Source organism: Eutrema salsugineum, unplaced genomic scaffold (assembly GCF_000478725.1).
Source record: "Eutrema salsugineum unplaced genomic scaffold, Eutsalg1_0 scaffold_7, whole genome shotgun sequence".
NCBI lineage: Eukaryota > Viridiplantae > Streptophyta > Magnoliopsida > Brassicales > Brassicaceae > Eutrema > Eutrema salsugineum.
The window spans coordinates 4,959,003-4,970,448 of NW_006256486.1; the positions used below are offsets into that span (position 1 = coordinate 4,959,003).

Here is an 11,446-nt window from a genome sequence, read left to right on the forward strand (position 1 = left end):
AATTCATCACTCATTTCCCCTTCTTATTCTTTAATATTTTTCGTCTTGTCATAATTTTTCTTATTATGATTTTTTTCCTTTTTCGGTCTTCTTCTTCGTCTTTCCCTTCTTCTTTATCATCGACGTCAATTTTCTTATTCCTTATCTTTTCTTTCCTCTTCTTCATCGTCTACAACTTCTATTTCATTTCTCTCTTCTGATCTGTCTTCTTCTTCTTCTTCCTCTTTTGTTTTGTTCTACTCTTCTTCCTATTCTCTATCTTTTGGTTTAGTTCTTCTTCGTATTTTTCTTATTCTTTTTCAGTTTTATTCGTCTTCTTCTTCAATCTCCAATTTTAAGGATTTTGTCCTCTTTTTCTGCCCCAGTTTATTCATCTTATTTTTCCTTATATTTTCCTTCTTCTTCTTCTTCATCATCTTTGACTTGTACTTTTTTTTTCTTGATCTTCTTTTTCTCATATTTTCCTTCTTCTTCTTCTTCATTGTATTTGACTTGCACTTTTTTTCTTCTTCCACTTATATATCTTTCGATTTTCTTATTCCTCATCCTATTCTTTCATCTTCATCATTGTCTTTGACTTCTGCTTCATCATCTTTGTATTCTCTCAGTTCTTCTTCTTTTTAATTTTTTATTAGCCTTCTTTATTCTCTACTTCTTATTCCTCTTTGGTCTTCATCAAACTCTTCTTCTTCTGGTTTTTCTTGATCTCTTTCTCATCCTCACCTACTTCATTTTCTCATTTCTTCTTCTTTTATTTTATTTTCTTCCGGTTTTCTTCTTTAACTAAAACATCCTTTTTTATATCCTTATTCTTCTTCACTATTTCGTGTTCTCATATGCTTTTTATATTCTCAATGGTTTTATTCAAATTCATCTTTTTTTTTTTAGTTTTTATCATTAACTACATCTTCTTCTTTATACTTATACTTCTAAGTTATAAGAATTATAGGTGAATAAAAGTAAGAGCAATATATATGATTTATTAGGAAAACTATGTGTATGTCTTTTTTGACAATAAATAACAATTATAAATGGATTAAAATAAGAACAATATATAAATTATTAATAGCAAAAACTAATTAGGAATCTGTTTAATTGTTTTTTTTATTGATGGTAACTAAATTTAGAAAGTACATTAGGGAAAACAATTAAAATCCAAACACAACAAAAATCAAAGAAAATTGTTAAAATAAGATAATTAAGGAAAATTAATCAAAGACAATGCAAAGAATTGACGAAACTTATACTAAAAACATTGAATGGATCTCCAAACATAAAAAGGATTCATCATAGAAGCTGCACGTAACAAAGCAGTATACATCATAAGAAGAAAGGAGTGGGAACCCATTGACTTTCCTTATAGATAGCTTTGACATACTCGGTATCATCGTGCATTAAACTCAAAGCATAACATGCATCTTTGAAAGTACGGTGGACAACACCATTAATTGTTCTTATATCCATCTAAAAACATGGATCGCGAACAACATGCAATGAAACCCTCAAGTAGTAGGCTTCGCCAGCGTTAGAGTTACAGTTGGCTATAATACTCGGTCTGGAGTTACCGCAAAGACGGGGGTGCCATTGATGTTTTTATGATCCCAGCCCCAATGGATCGGAAATTCAAAATACATATAGGATATGAGTTCATGATAGTCTTAATTACACTTTAACGAACCTGTAAATTTATCGTTGTAAACATCGCAGAAAAATGTTCATCTTCTGTAAAAACGATTTGAGATGGAGGCAGATGTTACGGCAAAATCTGAGGATCACGGAGGGAAAGATTGCTGGTCGCTATAGAAAATTCATAAAAGTTTTGAAGGAAAGAACTATTAGGCAATGGATTTACATAAGATGAAAGTCTAGAAGCAGAAAAAGACATTTAAAGCACAAACTAAAATAAACAAACATGAATTTTTATTTACCTGACAATTTTATTGTAAAGCGGGAGATAAAATATTCAATTAGCGAAGTATGAACTATAAGAGTAGGTTGTCATTATGGAAATGCATAAATAATATATATATATATATATATATCAATTTTTTAAAAAAGATATGAATTTATTTTTTAAAAAGATGCTAAACCTTAGAAGACGAACATTGTATGTAAGAAAACATGAAAACCGAGAGGAGTATATATAGCACGATGGATTCGCTAGGGTTTAGATTAGTGCTGACTTTGATATCGATGGCCCATAACCAAAATCAGTGGCTAGGACCAAAATCGAGATTAGTGGCCCATAAATAAAATCGATGGCCCATAATTGAGAAAAAAAGACACATCACGGGTATTTCCATGTAAGATTAATGATTGAGCTATCATAACAAATTAAACCGCCATATAATATTTTTAATAATGACACATAGGACAATTGCTGTAGAGACGACACATCAGATGTTGTGCGGGGAGGCAGAGAGAAATTGAGTTAAAGCTTTCAGGGACATATAGATGCTTCAGGGACATGTCGATGGAGAGAGAGAGAGTGTGAGGGATAGAAATAGAGAGAGAGAGAGAAAGAGAGAGAGAGAGAGAGAGAGAGAGAGAGAAGGGGATAAAGAGATAAAGACAGAGAGAGAAAGAGAAATGGTAGAGAGAGTTAACCTTATAGGTACATGATATTCAGTCTATGTTAGCTCATATTTTTTGTGTTCCTATTTTTTTATTTTCGAAATACTTCTTATTTTAAATGTAGTTATCTAAATTATATGATATATATAAATTTAGGACGAGGGGGAAAGGAGAGAATGAGAGATAAATATTGAAAGAGGGATGGACACATGGATGAGGAGAGAGATATAGTTAAAGTTTTCAAGTATATTTGATTGATATAAATAAATGAAGGAAAATAAGAAGAAAATAAAGTCGGAGAGAACGAAAAAGACAAAGGCGATGAAGAAGAAGAAGAAGAAGTAAAATAGGAAGAAGATGAGGAAAACAGAAAACAAGAAGAAGATGTGACAAAAAAAACTTAAAGAATAAAAAGTAACAAAAGAGATATAGAATGAAGAGGTGAAAGAAAAAGAAATAAAATAAAATGAAAGAAAACTAAGAAGAAAACGTAAGTGAAGAAGGAGAGATAAAGATGGAAGACGATGAAGAAATAAAAGAAAATGAAAGAAAACTAAGAAGAAAACGTAAGTGAAGAAGGAGAGATAAAGATGGAAGACGATGAAGAAATAAAAAAAGATAAAAATTAAAAATTAAAAGATAAAAAAGAAGAAGAAGAAAAATAATTATGTAAAGACGAAAAACTCGTTTTTGTCTTAATTCAATTGATTTGAGAGTTTAATAGTAAATATATTTTTTGTTAATTTTAGATGGTGTTTCCTTTTTGGATTTGCTTTATTTTATTATGTATATATTAAAGAATTGTTTTTAATTATTTTTAGTTTTAGTTTACAACATTGAAATCTTTATGCCCGCACAATAACAAATTAACAACAATATAAAACCCAAAAAATAAAATAGAAAATTAAAAGAAGGCGAGAAAAGAAAAATAATCACTATAGAAATCACAAAAAGGAAATATGGGAGATTATGCCACAGAAACAAAATTCACCGGCTTACTAAAGTACAAAACCGATTTACTTTGAGAATGAGCGAAGAGTTGACCTTCGAGAATGGTGAATTAGTTGTTGTAGGTGAAAACATATGTAAGCTAACGATATATATAATGTAGAATAAATGTTTTAGGTTATTTTTAATCTTTTTTGGTGGCCCATTTTACAAATTCGGGTGAATTAAACGAAATCAATGGCCCATTAACTAATAGTATAGATGGCCCATTAAAATCATATTAACTATAGTGACATGTAGGATTAATGATAATCCAATTAGAATTAAGAAAAATGACACGTATATTTAACACATAAGCAAATCGCTCTGGTGTTGACACGTAAGAATTTTGACTTCGCAAATAATAGTATAGATTCTAGGGCTTCTCTATTCAATGTTTAAAAACCAAGTCGTTCGAGCAGCTTTCTTTGTCTAGGATTTTTCCAAAAATTTTCAATCAGCATCTAAGAGATTTGATATGGGGAAATCCGAAGGGAGGAAGAAGAAGAGTGGTGGAGGTGGTACGAACCAGGTCAAGTCTTCTGGTTCATCGGATTCTGATGCTTCCATATTACTAAACCGTGCTCACAAGCTCAAGGAAGAAGGGAACAAGAAGTTCGCAGCCGGAGTTTACGCAGCTGCTCTTGAGCATTACTTCAAAGGACTTAAACTCATCCCGGAGAACCACCAAGACAAAGCTCTATTTCACAGCAACCGTGCGGCTTGTTTGATGCAGATAAACCCTATCGACCTCGACAACGTGATCGAAGAGTGTTCCTTGTCGCTCAAGGCTCGGCCTGGATTTACTCGAGCACTCGATAGAAGAGCTCGCGCTTTTGAAGCCGTGCGGAAGTATGAGATGGCTTTGCAAGATGTGAATGCTTTATATTAGGAGCAGACCCGAATCACAAGGAAGCCAAGGAGATGTCGCAGCGGTTAGCTTCTATGATGAAGGAGAAAGCTGAAGATATGAAAGAATTGGAGATGGATGATTGACTTTGCTGAGCTTTTCCGGTCTCATCTAGGCATTGACCCTGATGCTCATCTCGACTTACATGAGCTTGGGGTGGAAGTTTGCTCAAAAGCTTTAGAAGAAACAGTCACAAGTGAAGAAGCTCAGCCTCTTTTCGACAAAGCTGCTTCACATTTCCAAGAAGTGGGTGCTTTGGCTTTGGTGGACTGTGGTAATGTTTACATGTGCTCTGCTAAGAAGCGGATTCCTCCGGAAGAAATCTCTGAGAACGAGACGGTAGCAGAACAGCTCAGGACTGATTACGAGTGGATGAAACAGAGTGATTATGATTGGATAAAACAGAGATATACTCTGGCTAAGGAGAAATATGAACAGGCCTTATTGATCAAACCCGGTTTTTACGAGGGTTTGCACGGTTTAGGACAGCAGCAGTTCGAGATGGCAAAGCTGCATTGGTCTTTCGTGTCGCGCAAGATTGATGATTTAGGGAGAGGATTAATGATGGAGAAGATGGGGAGGATTTAGAAGATGTTGCAGTAGACTAGAGCAAGTGAAGATAGATATGTTATTGGGAAACATGCTCTTTGAAAGATCACAAGTGGAATGCAAATTCGGAGTAGATGGTTGGAAGATAAATATGGACTCAGCAGTTGAAAGACTCAAACTTGCTGGTGCTTCTGAAAGTGATATTTCGGCTCTTGTCAAGAACCATTGTTCCCATGAAGTAGTTGTAGAAGGAGGAGAGAAGAAGGTAACTAAATCGTGAAACCCATCATCTTGATCAATGGCGGCAACTTTTTGATGATTTCAATTGATTGGTTTTTCTAATTAAGTTCAAAACATGCGAGCTTTGTTTAGTTTTATTTTGTTTGACTACTTTTTGGAAATTACTTACCTAATGGTCAAAGTTTCTGATTCTTTATGATATTGAGTCTTTCATTTTTTTTTCTTTGTTCGAAAAAAAAAAGAATAGAATGAAAGACTGTGAATTTTTATATTTCATTCTTTGTTTTCAATATTCATAATTATAAACTTATAATCTAAATCTTATAGATATGAATCCTAAAAAAGATTTTTGGCTATTATTATATCTCTAAGATTAAATTAATTGTAGTTTTTCCCAATATTTATACATAAAGATTTTTATACATTCTTCTCTCCTATTCTTGACAAGGTATAAAGATTTTTGGCTATTATTCATCAGATTTTCGACTTATCTTCTTCTTGTTTATCCCAATAAAAGAAAGAATACATCGGTGATATCTGCTTTGGCATTCACTACAAGAAAACATGCCATATTTCTACGAAAATTTCTATGAAAATATTTCATAAGAATATTTTTCAGTATTTTTTTCGTAATTATGACGAAAAATAAAAGTGATAGGAAATAAATAAAGAATCTCCTACGAAAGAAAAAAAGAAAATGTCAATATTGTCCAATTCTAATTGGAGAGAAAAAAACAAAGTCCACAGTGACTTATAATGAGATTGCGGCACGTAAATCATGCCAATGATGCCTTGGCTTTCAAGTCTTCTTTAATCAGTTGGATTAATTTTCAAAACTCATCATGTTTGAAGTTCAAATCTAATAATAATGCATATAAAAAAGCCAGTGACCTTCAAAAATAAAGAGAGAATTTCAGATTTAACCTATATTTCAAAGTCAAACACCAAACTAACCTCTTTTTTTTTCTCTCTCCAACTTTTGTCATTATCTCACAATTTTATCCTTCTCACTTAAATTATTAACGAAAATGCCATTATACATCTATTATTTCGATTTTTCTTTAATTTGGCTAAAGTCTCCTTGGACCTTCTAAAGACCTTTTAATTACGAGAATGCCATCTTCTTCAATTTCTTCAACCACCATGAACAACCATGAAAATGGAATAAATGCTTCTCAACCAATTTTAAAGCTGTAATAAGTAAATATCTGAGCTCATTCACTCATAACCTTCTTCATTCTTTCATAATTTCTTCTCCAAAACATCTGGGCTAAGTTACAATGCCAAAAGTCATGCATTTTTGGTGATTTCTGGTTACTTGACATCTGAGTTGCTTATTTTTGGTGAAATCCTGAGTTCTGGGTACTTAAAAGAACTGTAGTCGAGCTCAATTTTGTTAAAGGTAATCGTCGCACTTTAATTTCTCCATATTTCAGTTTCTATATCGCGAAAGTAGACTTCACGTGAAGTATACTGAAGTCTACTAGTCAACATAAGGTTAGTTTTGCAATTGACTTTTTAAAAGTAGACTTCATTAAACCTCACAAGAAGTTTACTCGATATCCTTTGAAAACAAAAAAAAGCATAGTAGACTTCATTTGAAGGCTTAAGAAGTCTACGAACGATTTTTGTAGTTGACCGTATTTTGACTTTTTAATGTAGACTTCTTTCTAAAGTCTACTGTTTACGTCTGCACAAGAAGTCTACTTTTAAGTTACTTTTGTAGTTTGACCAAAAACGTATAGGTCATTTTAGTGTTTGACTAAAATTTTTTTAAAAATAAAAAATTCAGAAAACTCCGGAAAACTGCAGTAGACTTCAGAAAGAAGTCTAAAACTGTAGACTTCTTTGGGAAGTCTACTTATATTTTTCGGTCAAACTTAGAAGGAATCTTTTTTAGTAGACTTCACAGTGAAGTCTACTAAAGATTGTCAATTGCAAAAATAACCTATTTTTTTCGTAGACTTCTATTGAAAAAGTAGACTTCAAAAGTAGATTGTCAGAGAAGTCTACTCTTACATGAAGTCTACAATAGAAGTCTACTTTGTTAGTCAATGGCTTGGTCAAATGCTAAAGTAACATTTTTGGCCGGAAGTCTACTTCTGAAGTCTACTTAACAAAAAGTCAACGGATTGGTCAATTGCAAAAATAACCTGTTTTTTAGTAGACTTCTTTAGTAGACTTCACTATGAAAAAGTAGACTTCTCCTCCAGTCTACGTTTGAAGTCTGCTTTAGAAGTCTACTTATTGCAATTTTTTTAAAAACGCGTTTTAGGCAAATTTATAAAGTATTTTTTAAATTTTTTGGATTAGAATTGCTTCTTAGTAAGTAATTGAACTACCCAGTGAATTTCATTTCATTTCATTTGATATTTATTGTTGAATCAGAAGTTTCGATTTTTAAGCTACTTAGCTTATCAAAGTAGACTTCAGTAGACTTCTCCTGAAGTCTACTAAGGAAGTCTAATTGGGAAGTCTACTATTTGTATTTATTTTAAAAACGCTTTTCAAAAATATTTATAATGTTTTTTAAAATTTTTAGGTTTGGATATGCGTGTTAGCAAGTGGTTGAACTACTCAATGATTTTCATTTGATTTAAGTCGATAATTAGTGTGAAATCAATTTTTTGATTTATAAGCTAATTAGCTTGTAAAAGTAGACTTCTCCAGCAGTTTACAGATGAAGTCTGCACACGAAGTCTAATTGCTAGAAAAATTTGTGTTCTATGTTTTTGCCATAATTTGGTTTATAATTATGTTTGCTAATATGATATTTTGTGTTTTCTGATATAGAATAGTTCAATTGAAAATAGGAGATGGAAGAGAACTTGTATTTTTTGCAATGTTTTTGTATTCTTGTTTACAAGTTAACATTTATAGTACATACAAAATTAAGTCACACAAGTTGATATTACATACAAAATTAAGTTGATAAAATGACATAAGCTGATTTAAAACATTGTCTTGGACACTTGGTAAAAGACAATATGTGCAGTCAAGACTTTTGATCATGTTTAAGGCTTGTTATCATACCCCTTAAAAAGATAAACTGAAAAAATCTCCATATATTAACATCAATTTGCATTACATGATGCATATGTTTTAGAATTTGTCATATTGATATTCTGCTTAATGACTGTAACAAGAAAAACAACTTAATGATTATAACACAGTTGTTTACGACCGAGGCGGCAATAAAAACTAGTTTAAGACCGAGCCTTCTTGTTGCTGCAAGATGGGCACTTGAACTGCTTGATGTGTTCAGCCCTGGCTGGTGTTATCTTCACACACTTCCCATGGAGCCAGTTCTCACAAACGTCACAGCAGATCCAGAACTCATCGGCCGCATGCCCCACACTGTGTTTCCCTTGCTCATCATCATCCTCCTCTTCCACACCTTCCTCTTCCTCTTCATCTTTGTGCTCTGCCTTTGATAACTTGCGCTGCGGTTCTGATCCTCGCTGTAATTTGAGAAGGAAAAAACCAGAATAGACAAAGGATTAAGTTAAATAGACCCCAAAAAAACAGTGCACGTAAGTGCTCATGCCATGAAAGAACACTCAAACTTGATGCCACTACGAAGAGTAAAAAATTGAAAAACTCTTTAATGGAAACAGCACCAAAAACACACAAATGACATTAAATAGAAAGAAAAGAGACAACGATTCTCTGACTAATTTAACATCTGCAACAGCGGGATTCATCAATACAACTAAGAATGAAAAGCAACGCAACAGGATTCAGGGCCAAGCTGATAGGTTCAGAGACTCTTAATTGTGAGGAAAAGAATCAAAACGGTTTCCCTATATTTCAATTAAAAAATCTCACAGTCTAGAGCTTTCTTGAATTTATACAATTCAAAACGGTTTTCACATCATGCCATATCGAAACAAACCAAAAGATTTGAGCTTTCTTGATTAAAAAGAAAAAAAGACGAACCTTGAACGAGGAGGAGAAGCTCTTCCACGCGCCACCGCCGAGACTGAGCCGTTCACCGCCACTGCCCTAATCCGAACTCCAGTTCACTCTCATCCAGAAGATTAATCTTCCCCACTTCCGATTCTAACCTGTCACGCATATCAATTAAGAATCCAAAGATATGGAAGAGAGAGAGTCTTTCAACGGACAACCAAAGAGAGTAACAATGGTTTACAATTTAGTGCCGGCGACCAACGAGAAATCGGGCAACGAGGAGGGAACCAGCTGCGGCAATGAAATCACCCCTGAGATGTCACAAAAAACATGGTAGCACCGGCGAGCTTGAGCTCAGCAGAGAGAAGGTGAGGGATCTCCTGGTCAGCCTTACGCTTAGGGTAGAGAAGAAATGAGAAGAGAGGCGAGAGAGGCAAAGAGGCCAGCGAGAGAAGCAGTGATGCGCCGTTTAAGAGAGAGGCGAGAGTTTTTTTTCCACTAAAAAATTAGGGTTACATCTTATATATATGATTAATATTTTTTGGTTTGATTTTGGTTTAATTTTTGGTTAGGAAAATTATTTTCGATAAAGTTAATTTATTCGGTTTAGCAGACTTCCATATATGGAAGTCTACTAAGTGTAAACCCTAAATCAAATATTTTGTTCTTTTTAATTTGAAATCATAAATTTAAACTTATGAATATAAAAAAAAAATTTATATACATTAGGATTACTAATATCTAATTTATGATTGCAAATTTGAAACTAATATTATTTTTTATAATTTTTAAATTAAATTTTATGATTTAATTATACAGTAGACTTCATAAGCTATGTTAGAAGTCTACTAGTGGACTTTTATTACTTTAAAATAGATTTCGTCAGGGTTTAAACTGTAATTAGGACATCCGTTTTTTTATTTGGTCATACTGGAGTATATTGTTTTTTCACTATCCCTTTAGGTTATTTTTGCTAAACATTACATCAGGGGTCTACTTTTGTATTCAAAATCAAGTTTTAGGTTATTTTTAGCAAAAACCTCAAAAATAAAAGTTTTGATGCAAATGATTGTTTAACTTTAACCACTCCCCATTTGTCTCTCTCTCAAAAGGGCGACAAAGTGAGCTCCTTTTCTAAAATCCTCCAGCGTCAATCACGCCGTCAGAACCCCCTCCCTTCATCTAGCTAAGGCCCTCCCCTCCTCATGGGGAAGAAAAAGCGTCCCAAAAACCTTTTCCCCTCAAAAACCCTATCTGCTCCCGATCCAAATGATTCCTTCTCCTCCGAGGTTTCTGCCCCTTTCGTCGAGAGTAAATCAGTACCTTCTGGTCCTCCGGTTATCCCCGACCTGAATCCTAATGTCCAAAAACGGAATTCCCCTCTTTATTTGGCCATATCCTCTGAGGATTTGTGTGATGACCCCCCTAAGTCTCCATCCAACCGTTTCCCTGCTTTCGCAATTGTTAGGAACGGACCAGGTGCTAGCTCTGCAGCTCTGTTATTCTTCCTATGACTGAAAAACCACTCCCGTGGTAGATTCAGAAACTCTAAGCGAAAATGGTCAGATCCCACCAGCCATTTTTGATTTATCTACGAAGATTGCTCCTGCAATTGACCCAATTGGTACCAAATCGCCACCCAACGCTTCTTCGGACTCCTGGTGTGACCTCGTCAAAGGAAAATCAAAGATGCTCAAAAAAGGGTGATGTCCTGCCGTCAGGAGAAGCTTGCGTCAAGATCCCAAATGCGGTCATTGGGGACAGCAAACGGTCTTGGGATTGTTTCATCCTAGGGCAATTCTATTCGGAACCTCCAAGCCAGGGTATCATCCATAACATCATCAATAGAATCTGGAGCCACCACTATCGAGATATCTCTGTCTCAAAAATGGAAGAATACTAATTCTTGTTCCGCATTCCAAATGCTCAAACTCGCCACCGCGTCTTAAATCAGCGCCTCTGGCAGATTGAAGCGCAGACGATATTTTTAGCAAAATGGGAGCTGGGTGTTACCCCGACTAAACCGGAGTTATCTTCAGCTCCCATCTGGCTTGAGCTGTGAAAGGTGCCTCTTCAATTCTTTAACGATGCTGCCTTGGAACACATAGCAGGGCTTGTAGGAGAACCAAAATTTCTTCATCCTTCTACGGCGAACAAAACAAATCTTGAGGTTGTTAAAGCTTTTACGATCATAGACCCACGGAAGCTTCTCCCTGAAGCCGTTAATGCTCATTTTGAATCAGGTGAGATTGCTCGTATTGAGGTATCTAGCCC

The 11,446-nt window shown here is 34.4% G+C and overlaps 1 long non-coding RNA gene and 1 pseudogene across 1 annotated transcript; one reads left to right on the forward strand and one right to left on the reverse strand.

Moving 5' to 3' along the window:
- The first annotated feature begins 4,039 nt into the window (after positions 1–4,039).
- LOC112082962 lies at positions 4,040–5,059 on the forward strand (annotated as a pseudogene).
- Positions 5,060–8,305: 3,246 nt separating this feature from the next.
- LOC112082891 lies at positions 8,306–9,667 on the reverse strand. Its single transcript, XR_002897407.1, has 3 exons — positions 9,414–9,667; positions 9,200–9,327; positions 8,306–8,721 (listed from the first exon to the last, which is right to left on the reverse strand). It is a non-coding gene; the product is annotated as an uncharacterized LOC112082891 (long non-coding RNA).
- Between the last annotated feature and the right edge of the window lie 1,779 nt (positions 9,668–11,446).